The 13208-nt window shown below is 37.3% G+C and overlaps 1 pseudogene; it reads left to right on the plus strand.

Moving 5' to 3' along the window:
* LOC144615442 (EF-hand calcium-binding domain-containing protein 13-like) overlaps nucleotides 1–10970 on the plus strand; it is a 98941-nt pseudogene extending 87971 nt beyond the window's left edge.
* The last annotated feature ends 2238 nt before the right edge of the window (nucleotides 10971–13208 follow it).

Genomic DNA, 13208 nt, shown 5'->3' on the forward strand with positions numbered 1-13208 from the left:
GGAAAGCCATCCCCTGCCTTTAAATTTAACTTCAGCTAAAAAATGAGATCAGATCTGTGTCTCAGGGAAAACTGGCAATCTGCAAAGACAGTTTAGATTGTCAAAACTGATGGGGGAGGAATGCTGGGATCTGGTGAGTAGAGGTGAGGGATGCTACTAACCACCCTATAATGTATAGGACAGCACTCCCCCACATAATTAGCTGGCCCCAAATGTAATTTTGCTCAGGTTGAGAAATTCTGTTTTAGAGTTATCTTGTAAAATTGCCAAACCTACTATTTTGAAAGTACTTTTTAATAGGTTAGTTATATTTTTTTAATCCTGCTTGGATCACATTTTAAAAATTAATGTAAATATAATGTATCTTGATTCTAACCTCCTTTTGCTTCAAGGTAATACCTGTACTAGTTGTGAGTTATTCTAAACTGCTCTCTAACTGCGATGTGGTCCATCTATGCAAATGGACATATTTTGTTTCTATCACTTGTCCCTCAAATAGATCTCTGTATCAATTTGCATTTGTGTAGAAAATGTATAGGATGAAGCGTATAACTGCACCTTGTCCTTAGGAAAAGCTCCAGAATTAGATAGATAGGTAGGCAGGCAGGACTAAAAAAGGACAATTCAGACTAATAATTAAACACGTTATTGAATATATGAGCCTGGGGATTAAGCTGTTCTCTTAGGGATAAAGGAAGCATTTGTAACATTAGAATCTCAGCCACAGTTAAGAAGCTTGGTGGAGCTTGACGAATCCATGGAGTCTAAGAAGTAAGAGGAAGATGAGTAGAGAACGTTATTCTGGAAGCTAGTGGAGGATTTTGAGAAGAAGGGGATGGTCAATGCTAAATGTTATTGAGAAATGAAGTATGTAATTTATCCATTGGTTTTCTTCCAAACTGGGTAAAATCAGGATGCTGTTCCTTATGGCATAATCTCTCTATTTAAATTTGCAGACTTTAGGAAAGAGGCTTTGTCTTCAAATCTGAAACTACCAACAGCAGATGGTAAGGACTTTATATATGTATACAAGAAAGCATTCCCTATGAAGGAGTTATTTTTTAGGATCATTGCCAGGTGCCAATGGATTCCTAGTCCATTCTTCCCACTCCAGCCAGAGTAATTTTTTTTTTTTCAAAAAAGTAATCTGATTGTGTGATGTCCCCCTATTTTCAACTCTTTAAACATTTTTCATTGTTGTTAAAGATCAAAATCCTGCATGTCCTAGCTCTCTGGTATAATTTTGTACCATTACCCTTGCTTTCTGCATTTTCAAGTACAATGGCTTTCTTTCATTTCCTTAGAACTCCAACTACAAAGCTTTTGCGTATTTTGTTCCCTGGAATAGTTTTCCCTGACACTCTTTGCCTAGTTAATGTTTACTCATCTTTCAAATGAGTGATGGGGTGCCTGGGTGACTCAGTTGGTTAAGTGTCTCACTTTGGCTCAGGTCATGATGTCGTAGTCTGTGAGTTTGAGCCCTGTGCTGAGCTTTGTGCTGACAGCTCAGAGCACGGAGCCTGCTTCAGATTCTGTGTCTCCTTCTCTGTCTCAAAAATAGACATTAAAAAAAAAATTGAATGAATGTCAATTTCCTCTAGGGAGCCTGTCATTATCTGCTAGTCGAGGTCAGCTTCTTTTATTATAAGCTTTCATTAAACTATGTCTTTTTCATAGCATTTACTTCATACTATAAATACCCATTAATATTTTTTTAAATGACACTAGAAATGCTCAATATATTTTAGCTTATATAGTGACAAAAGTAGGAGCATCTGACTGGTTCAGTTGGTAGAACATGCAACTCTTGACCTCAGGGTCATGAGTTCAAGCCCCATGTTGGGTGTAGAGCTTACTTAGGAAAAAAAGTAGCAAAAATATTAGAGAACTTTGAATTATCTTAATTCATTAAGACCAAAATAATATAATTTCTCATTAAACTTTTTTTATTTGAGTACGGTGGACACACAATGTTATATTCGTTTCAGGTGTAGTGATTCTCTATACATTTTGCTATGCTCACCACAAACATAGCTATTTGTCACCATACAACAATATTACAATATCACTGACTATATTCCCTTTCCTGTGCCTTTTATTCCCATGACATAGTCATTACATTCCTGGAAACCTGTATCTCCTACTCTCCTTTACCCCTTTTACCCATTATCCCCCTTTCTCTCCGGCCACCATCAGTTTGTTCCTGTATTTATAGGTCTGATTTTGCTTTTCTTTTTTTTATTTGTTTTTTAGATTCCACATATGAGTGCAATCATATGGTGTTTGTCTTTCTCAGTCTGACATATTTCACTTAGTATAATACCCTCTAGGTCCATCCATGTTGTTGCAAATGGCAAAAAAAATCTCATTCTTTTCCATGGTTTTGTCAAATTCCATAATATACCACATCTTTATTCATTCACCTATTGATAGATAGTTGAGATACTTCCATATCATGGCTGTTGTAAATAATGCTGCAATAAACATATAGGGGTGCATATACCTTTTTGAGTTAGTGTTTTTGTTCTCTTTGGGTAAATACCCAGTAGTGGAATTATTGGGTCAAATAGTATTTCTGTTTTTACTTTTTGAGGAACCTCCATACTGTTTCCACATCAGCTGTACCAATTTACATTCCACCAACATTGCACAAGGGCTGCTTTTTCTCCACGTCCTCGCCAGCACTTGTTACTTCTTATGTTTTTGATTTTAGTCATTCTGACACGTGTAAGGTGATATCTCATTGTTATTTTGATTTGCATTTCCCTGAGATTGGTGATGAATATCTTTTCGTGTGTCTGTTGGCCATCTGTATGTCTTCTTCAGAAAAATGTCTATTTAGGTCTTCTGCCCATGTTAAAATCTGGTTGTTTTCTAGTCACATTTTTGATTATTTGGTTAATGATTCTTTTTCTTACGTGCCTGGAAGCATCATTGGGCCAAGAACCATGTTTCCATTTTGCTACAAGTCCTAGCATTGTTTCTCCAGATCCTAGCACAATTTTGGCTTTCAGAAGCCCCTTATTAATAGCTAATTTAATAGCTAATATTAGATGATATTTACTGTGCTAGGCATTGTTTCAAATCTTTTATATTATTGACTTATATAATTGTGAATATTTATGGAATTAAAGAATGACAATAAATCTGTCTTCTTATCTCATTAGCCTCATCTCTCATCACTTCTGCATTTGTATTTATTCTGTAACCATATTACTTATTATAATTTAAATTGGTTCCATATCTTCCATGTGCTTTTGGTTCCGTATATTTGCATGTGCTGTTTCCTTTCTGTATATTTTCTGTCAAACAAATTCACATTTTCCCCCCAAACTCAGCTCAAACATCACTCCTCAACCCATAAGACTTTTCAGAGTTATAGGTTAGGTGAACTGTCTCAGTGCTTTATATCTGAGTGCTCAGTGCTCATATCTGGCACACATTTTTCTCATAGTACCAACTATATAATGTATTATAATTTTATTTACAGACATGACAAATTCAGTCCCTGTCTTCAAGGAATTTAAAGGAAACTCTTTAAGAGGGCTGAAATTTTCATTGTTGGTCTTAGTAGCTATAAAATAAATGTTAGTAAAAATGAATATAGGTCTAAAATGGTATTATGGTATTCTTTCCAACTGAAGGTTTAGATCTGTTAGTATAATGCAACGATTTTCGGACTGTGGAAACATACATGACAACTTCGTTTTGGGGTTGAGAGAGAAATGGGGTGAGAAATGGTATTGACAAAAAATTGAAACTCCCAGTAATGATCATGTTTTATATTTTAAATTGGTGTGGTATCAACAGGACTACATTTGGTTGTATGGGTTGTGCTTGCACAAAGATGCCTGGTTGAGAGGGTACAAGTAGAGACTGAAATGCATTCTACATTCCACTGTGCTCTCCAGGCTAGGACCACCAATGCTAGATTGCAGCTACCTAGAGGAAGGTATGCCTCTTTGTAATTGATACATAGAGAGGGGTGCCTTTTTTCAATTCACACAAAAGCACAATATAGACTGGTAGTGGCCCTGGAGATCAAGAGCTTTAATCTCAAATTTTAGCATTTTTTTTTCGTTTATTTCATCAGTTGATAGAAGTCTTTAGATCTACATGTACAGGATGTTACTATTATTTAAGAAAGGGTCACAGCTTACTCAGTATTTAATGGATGAGTGGATTCAGGTAACCCATCATATTCTGCATATAATTTTTTGGTTTAATTTTTTCTTTTCTTAAAATGTTTAGTTTTAAGAGACAGAGAGAGAGAGAGAGAGAGAGAGAGAGAGGGAGAGAGGACAAGTGGAAGAGGGGCAGAAAGAGAGACACAGAATCTGAAGCAGGCTCTAGGCTCTGAGTTTTCAGCCCAGAGCCCAATGCGGGGCTTAAACCCAGGAACCATGAGATCATGACCTGAGCTGAAGTTGGATGCCTAACCGACTGAGCCACCTAGGCGCCCTTAATTTTTTTAAATGCTGCTTGAAATAAATAGGTTGTCAGTTACAAGTAGAAAATACTTTGCTTTTTTTCTGCAGAGATTTTAGTTAAATATATATACTTAAATTGAGAGTTCACCTATAGTGGACTCTGGACAAACTATTTTGCATTTTTTAAAATAATAGTATCTTATATATATTTATTTATCTTTGTAGCAGTTAAAGAAGCTGCTTATATCTTGACAAGTGTTGATAATGGCAAGATTGGCATACGTAACTTGGAGCATGCCCTGAAAAGTTTGAATGTTAATTTAGCTGAGGAGGACGTCAGTGAAGCCCTTAAATATTGTGACATCGGTGGTGAGCATTTTTTTTGGCTTGAGATTCTGCTCATTTTTTCCTGTTTATAGGAACCAGTTTTAGAGTGTTTTATATGGAGGTAAAATGCTAAAGGCAGTCGCAGTGAGGCCTAGGTTGATATAAATTAGAGCCAAAATAGTCTGCTAATTTATTTACTGACCGTATCTATCTGTTCATACTCTACATATGCTTATTTAGATAATTAGCATTCATTTCTTGTAAGCATGGGTGGGAAAATACCATTATGTAATAAAACAAAGACATGACATCAGCAGCTTCATTTTGATCTGCAGTCTTTCTTCAGAGGAGACCCAATTTCACCTTTTATTTTGCTTGTCCCATTCTGCTTTTTTAACCAAAGGAAATACCCAAGGTTTCATTACATCTCAGAAGAATAATTATTTAGTCTTGATCATTGTTTCCAAGTGGTCACATATTTATCTTTGTTTTCCATCTTTGACTTCATGTATTGTGAACTTGATCTCCTTTCCTATTTACATCCACTCTTAAGTGTCAAATCGTGTGGGAATACTTCTAGAAGCTGGTGAGTTTTACCAGTTTTAGGTGGCTTTTTATTTGGGGTTTATCTTAACCAGCTTGTTTTTTCTATGGGAATCCCATGAGCATGTCTTAGGTTTAAGAGTACCTCCCCAGCATTGATTGGTTATTGCTTTTGCCATAGATTATTATTGACCTCAATCAATTTTTATGTTTTGACCTGGAGTTTTTCATATCATGAGAGTGGTATAAATTTAGACCCTAAGCCCACATGAGTTGCAGGAGATTTTTCACAGGTGATCTTTTTTACCCACTGCCTCTCAAAATTGGGAAGATTTAGGTCACCCTGGTGTTTACATGGGCCAGTGAATATAATATTTTAATCTCCCTTTCACTGGATTGAAATTCTTTAAGCATCCCAGTTTCATTTGGTATCTAAATTCAAACTCTCCGTGTAGCAGGACCCAAGATTTCTTTTATGAATATGCATGAACATTTAAATCAAGCACCTTGCTGCTTTTGGATCTAATATGTATCCCCAAATAGCTGTAGGCTTAGTATTCACTTGGTTTTCCCCTCTGGATCTCTGTGCCCACTTAACGTTTTATTATTTCCTTTTCATACAACTTGATAATGCATTTATAGAATAAAGTATTTCATACAGCATCTTTAGGAATTTGTAATCATTCCTGTGCTACCCAGCTTGCCATTTTGTTATAAGTTAAAGTCTTTTCATTGTAGGTATAGCCCTATATTTTCTGCTGTGGTTACATTACTGCATTTTATTTCCTGTGTGTGTGTGTGTGTGTGTGTGTGTGTGTGTGTGTGTGTCCCAATAGTTAACATTGTCACCTCTGGCCTTAGACTGCCTTAGTTCAAATACAGCCTCGAGCACTTTCTGGCTCTTGTGACCTAGACAAGTTATTTAATTTCTCTTTGCTTTCATCTTTTAAGGATAGGCACATCAAGCATGTTATAGAATGAATTCTTGTGCATATTTTAGTTAATAAATGTGAAGCATCATAAAAGGATACTTAGTATACATAAGGAACTCAAAAGTTATTTTAAGTTCTTACTTTTGAGTAAGAAGTCAAAAAAAGTGAACTATTAATATCATTAACTGATCAATAGGTGTGGTTCCTGAAAGTATGAAAAATTACATTGAAATAGTTTCAGCCATTTGAGAGAGAAAATAAGGTAGAATGAGATTTTAGGTATTGTTAATCAGAGCCTTTATTTTGTGTACTGACTGAGTATCAGGGTTTTAATGACAATATGCTTGATTTTGATATTTCCAGATAATAATGAGGTGAATTTAAAAGATTTCTTTGAAAGAATTAAAGGAAGTCCACCTTTCAAAGAGTCCGTAGGTAAGTGAATACTTCCAGTTTAAAGAAGTGACTGTAAAATAAAGATAATGAAATCACATTTAAAAAAAATCACTAAATGGATTTCAAGTGTTTAATTTGTAGTCTCTATAGTGTCAAAAAGGATTTCAAGCAGCTTATGCGATATAAAAAAAAAAAAAAAAAAAAACAAGTGAAAATGGGACAAAGTTATAAAGGAGGGAAAAGAAATAAAACAGGGTCGAAGAAGATACACAGTAAATACCTTTGCTGTTAATATAAAGTCCTTCCTCAAGAGGAGATAAATTTTTCTTCACTCAAGGGGTTCTGGATCTATGAATTAAATCAGGTGTGGAAATTGGGTGAAGGACCACTACCCTCTGTGCTGTCTCAAGACAGGCCTTTGGAGTTTTCAGGTTTACCCAAATGGACTGGCCATTGATTTCATTTATAGAAATCTTAGCTTCATCTATCTAGTTTCTTTAAATGCTTGGGCCATTAATCCCTGTATCATTCTTACTACCATGTCATTTCTGTGGCCTAACCACATCATTTTGCCCCTGCTGCATAAAGACAATTGCTTGGTCTTTGTCCCCAAAGTTCCTCTCGTGCTCCTTGAAATTAGGGAAACCATTTCAACACCAGCATCTTTCCCTAAACGCCCATGTCTACAGAGAACACCTACCAAAGAACTCTCCGCAAATGCAGACACCCCTGCCAACAATGTATTTCTAAATGCGTTGGGGAAACAAATGTCTTTTTTTCTTCACGTTTGAATATCTCTAAAATTAGAACACCTTTATAATCAATGGCATTATTTATCAAATGTACATTTTTACTGAGATATAAATCACGTACCATAAAATCTCATCCTTTTTTTAAAAAAAAAATTTTTTTAATGTTTATTTTTGAGACAGGGAGAGACAGCATGAACGGGGGAGGGTCAGAGAGAGAGGGAGACACAGAATCTGAAACAGGCTCCAGGCTCTGAGCGGTCAGCACAGAGCCTGATGCAGGGCTCGAACTCACGGACCGCGAGATCATGACCTGAGCCGAAGTCGGCTGCTTAACCGACTGAGCCACCCAGGAGCCCCAAATCTCATCCTTTTAAGGTGTTCAATTCAGTGGTTTTTGGTATATTCACAAAGTTGTGCAACCATCACACTCTAATTCTGGGACATTTTCATCACGTCAAAAAAACCCCTGTACCCTGTAGTGCTTATTTCCCCACTCTCCCCAGCCACTGACAACCACTAGTCTGCTTTCTATCTGTGTTGATTTTTGAACATCATATAACTAGAATCATATAATTTGTGGCTTTTTGTGTCTGGCTTCTTTCATTTGGCATACTGTTGTTTGTTTTTTTTTTTTAATTTTTAATGTTTATTTTTGAGAGAGAGAGAGCGAGGAAGGGACAGAGAGAGAGGGAGACACAGAATCTGAAGCAGGCTCCAGGCTCTGAGCTGTCAGCACGATATGGGGCTCGAACCCACGAAACCATGAGATCATGACCTGAGCTGAAGTCGGCCGCTCAACCGACTGAGCCACCCAGGCGCCCCAGCATACTGTTTTTAAGGTTCACCTGCATTATAACATAAATGAGTACTTTATTCCTTTTCGTGGTAGAATAATATTCTGTGGTTATACCACATTTTCTTTGGCCATTTATCAGTTCATAGACATTTGGGTTGTTTCCCTTTTTTGGCCACTAAGAATAATGCTGTTATGAACATGTGTACATTTTTTTGAGTACAGGTTTTTGTGTGGACGTACATTTACATTTCTCTCAGGTACCTACCTAGGAATGGAACTGCTGGGTCACGTGGTAACTTTACATTCAACTTGAGGAGCTGCTGGAACATTTTCCAAAGCAGCTGCCCCATTTTACATTCCCAACAGCATTGTACATTTCTTTAAATCCTTGTCAGTACTGGGGTGCCTGGGTGGCTCAGTTGTTAAGCGTCCGACTTCGGCTCAGGTCATGATCTCGCGGTCCGTGAGTTCAAGCCCCGCGTCAGGCTCTGGGCTGATGGCTCAGAGCCTGGAGCCTGCTTCCGATTCTGTGTCTCCCTCTCTCTCTCTGCCCCTCCCCCGTTCATGCTCTGTCTCTGTCTCAAAAATAAATAAAAACATTAAAAAATAAAAAAAAAGTTTTTAAATCCTTGTCAGTACTTGTTACATTGTCTGTCTTTTTTATTCTAGCCTAGTCTCACAAGTATCTCACCGTGGTTTTGTTTTGCATTTTTCTGATGGCTAATAACTTTGAACATCTTTACATGTGTTTACTGGCCATTTAGAGATATGTACCCTTTGCTTATTTTAAAATTGGGTTATTTGTCACGTTGTTAGGGTTCTTATGTCCTGGATACTATAGCTTTATCAGATAGATGATTTGCAAATCTTTTCTCTAATTTTATGGGTCTTTTCGCTTTCTTGGTGGTGTCCTTTGAAGCACAAACGTTTTTAAATTGGGTGAAATCCAGTTTATATTTTCTTTTGTCACTTCTTTTGATATCATGTCTAAACATAATCCAAGATCATTAAGATTTATACTAATGTTTTCTTCTAAGAATTTTATAGTTTTAGCCTTTTAATTTCAATCTTTGATTCATTTTGAGTTAATGTTTGTATGTGGTGTGAGATGGGAGTCCACTTTAATTCTTTGGCATGCAGATAGCCAGTTACCCCAGCATCATTTGTTGACAAGATCATTCTTTTCCCCCTTAAATAAATGGTTTTGCCATCCTTGTAAAAAATCAATTGATCAGAAATGTATGGATTTATTTCTAGACTCCCAGTTCCATTCCATTGATTTTTATTTATTCTTATGCCACATGGTCTTAATCACTATAGCTTTGTAGTAAAGTAATAACCTAAACAGTAATTTTCAACCAGAGCAGGGCATCAAATTTACCTATAAAGCTTGAGTTACCTGGTTCTACTTCTGACTATGATGGAGTAGCTTATGTGAAACCAACCCTCCTGCTGAGAACAGCTAGTAAAATGTGGATTAAATTAAACAGCATCAACAACCACAACTGTTTGAAGGCATTGGAAAGTGACCAAGGCTGTCAAGATTTGTGGGGCTATAAGATAAATATAAAGAGCACGACTTACAGAAACAGCACCTTCTTCTTCTTCTTATTTTGTCTCTGTAACATAACTTTAAGTGAAATAAGGCAATAAAGTTTTGATGTAAACTTCTTTGTAATGCTTCACAATTATTTCAGGGTCCACATATGAAGTATTATGTAGCTGTAGGCATCATGGTTGACCAGTTACATACGTCTACTTGAAAGGCACAGTAGTTAAGAGCATGGGCTTTGGAAATATCGTGCCTGGATTTGAATCCTGGCCCTGCCACTTAATACCAGTGTATTCTTTAGTAAATCACTTAACCTCACAAACCTCGGGGCGCCTGGGTGGCTCAGTTGGTTAAGCGCCCAACTTCAGCTCAGGTCATGATTTCGCGGTTAGTGAGTTTGAGCCCCACGTTGGAGTCTGTGCTGACAGCTCCGAACCCGGAGCCTGCTTCAGATTCTGCATCTTTGTCTCTCTCTGACCCTTCCCCGCTCGTGGTCTGTCTGTCTGTCTGTCTCTCTCAAAAATAAATAAACATTAAATTTTTTTTTTAAATCTCACTAACCTCAATTCCTTCATCTGAAAAATGGGGATAATAATGCCTATCTTGGAATTATTATAGGTAATAATAGACTTAAGTAGGTAAAGTAGAAGTACTCAGAAGAGTCTCCAGCACTTAGTGTTCAGTAACTGCTAGCTGTTACAATACACAATGGTTTTTTTTGTTTTTTTTTTTTGTTTTTTTTTTTTTTTCAACATTTTTTATTTATTTTTGGGACAGAGAGAGACAGAGCATGAACGGGGGAGGGGCAGAGAGAGAGGGAGACACAGAATCAGAAACAGGCTCCAGGCTCCGAGCCATCAGCCCAGAGCCTGACGCGGGGCTCGAACTCACGGACCGCGAGATCGTGACCTGGCTGAAGTCGGACGTTTAACCGACTGCGCCACCCAGGCGCCCCTACACAATGGTTTTTAAAACTACTAGTAATTTCATGTAAAGTTCTTTTATGCAACTCAAGCCCATTAAGTGAAAGTGAACAATGTACTCTTATTTCTGCTGTTGAAGCACGTTTTTGCTCTTTTTTTTTTTTTCTCAGTGACACAGCTACTCTTCATTACTATTCAAATTCTCCAGAATGATCTAATTGATGTCTCTAGCCTCAAGGCATTATTGATGAACAATGACTTTCATGCAGCTAATGTTTTACTTGATGAAGTATTAAGACATGGACCTGAACATGGTTAGTAGTCTGAATGCATCTAGTTGTAAAGGCCATCATCTACCAGTGGGGATGGGAGATGTATGGATGGGATATACAGCAATGGAGGGCACCCTGGGGGGGGGGGGGGGGGGGCGCTGCAGTGAGATGACTGGTGAGCACCAGTGCCACCATAGTGTGCCAAGCCTGAGCTCTGTGAAACTGAACAGATGGGTGAGTCTGGGCCTACTTTATCCCTGTGGGTGGTGGTACTTGGGAGATGAGGTCACTTTGTGAACTGACTGGCACGGGCAGTATTCAGTCAGAATGCCATGCACAGAGTACAACAGAGTCCGTGAGGCCCTTCGCCACGTGTTAACCCTTTGGAAGGTAAACTATGCTGATATCCAGGAATACCTCAGGGGGTGTTGCCTGCGGCATTGGCTCAAGGAAGCAGATGTTTATAAATGTACAAAATAACTGCGTTATTTTAATGACTGGTATTGTTGAATATCATTTTTGTTACGTTTTCAAAAGAGTTGGGGAATATTCTTTACTTTCCTATTCTCTGTAAGAGATTTTTTTTCTTCCTCAAATGTTAAGCAGAACTCACAGGTGAAGCCTTATGGGCCTAGAGTTTTATTTATGGAAAAATTCTGGACTATTGATTTAATTTCTGAAATTGTATGGTATTACCAAGAAAATATTCTATTTTCCTGTCAATTTTGGCAGGCTGTGTCTTTATAGGAATTTGTCCACTTCATCTGACTTTTCAAATGTATTGGATAAAGTTGTCCTTGACATCTGCTTTTTATCTTTTTTGATTTCTGCTTCATCTGTAATGATACCTTCATTTTCATCCTCAATATTAGTGACTTAGAGCTTTTTTTTCCCCCCACTCCACCTCCACAGAGTTTTTCTTTTCCTTTTTGTAAAATTGAGATAGAATGGGCATATAATAACATTATGTAAGTTTAGAGTGTCCAATGTGTTGATTTGATACATTTATATATTGCAATATAATTATCACTGTAATGTTATCTAACACCTCTATCACATCACGTAATTATCACAATTTCTTTTTTTGTGGTGAGAACATTTAAGATCTAGTCTCTTAGCAACTTTCAATTATGTAATACAGTATTAGATCAGCACAGCATTAGATTTCCAGAATTTATTCATTTTAACTGCAAATTTGTACTTTTTAACAGTATCTCCCCAATCACCCCACCCCCTAAGTCCTTGGTAACCACCATTCTGCTCTCTTTCTGTGAGATCGGCTTTTTTAGATTCCACATATTAGCGATATATACAACATTTGTCTTTGGCTTATCTCCTCTAAGCATAAGGACTTCAAGATCCTACCATCTTGTTGCAAATGACAGGATTTCTCTCTTTCTCATGGCTGAAAAATATTCTGTTGTCTATTTTCACACTACCTCTGTTTATTCATCTGTTGATGAGCACTTAGATTGTTTCCATATTTTAGCTATTGTGAATAATGCTGAAATAGACACAGGAGTATGTCTTCAAGATCCTGTTTTCGTTTCCTTTGAATATACACTTGTAAGGGGAATTGATGGTTCATATCGTAGTTCTATTTTTAATTTTGAGGGGAATTTCTATACTATTGTCCATAGTGGCTGCACCAATCTACATTGCCACCAACAGTGTATGAGGGTTCCCATTCTCCACATCATCACAAATCCTTATCTCCGGTCTTCTTGATGATAGCCATTCTAACGGGTTTGAGCAATATCTCATTGTGGTTATGATTTGCATTTCCCTGATGGTTAGTGATGTTGAACACCTTTTCATGCACCTGTTGGTCATTTGGATGTCTTCTTTGGGAAAATGCCTATTCTATTGCTCTGCCCATTTTTAAAATAGTTCATTTGCTTGTTTGTTATTGAGCTGTGTGAATTCTTTGTTATATATTTTGGATAATAATCCTTTATCAGATATATGGTTTGCAAATATTTTCTCTCATTCTGTAGGTTGCCTTTTCATTTTGCCGATTGTTTCTTTTGCTGTACAAAAGTTTTTAAGTTGAATGTAGTTCTGGGGTGCCTGGGTGGCTCAGTCGGTTAAGCGTCCGACTACAGCCAGTTAAGCTTTCGACATCAGGTCTTGATCTCATGATTCTTGAGTTCAAGCACCATGTCGGGCTCTGTGCTGACAGCTTGGAGCTTGCTTCAGTTTCTGTGTCTCCCTCTCTCTCTGCCCCTCCCTGCTCATGCTCTGTGTCTTTCTCTCTCTCAAATAAATAAACATTAAAAAAAAGA

Source organism: Panthera onca (assembly GCF_046562875.1).
Source record: "Panthera onca isolate mPanOnc1 chromosome E1 unlocalized genomic scaffold, mPanOnc1 haplotype 2 h2.Chr16_ul_3, whole genome shotgun sequence".
Taxonomy (NCBI): Eukaryota; Metazoa; Chordata; class Mammalia; order Carnivora; family Felidae; genus Panthera; species Panthera onca.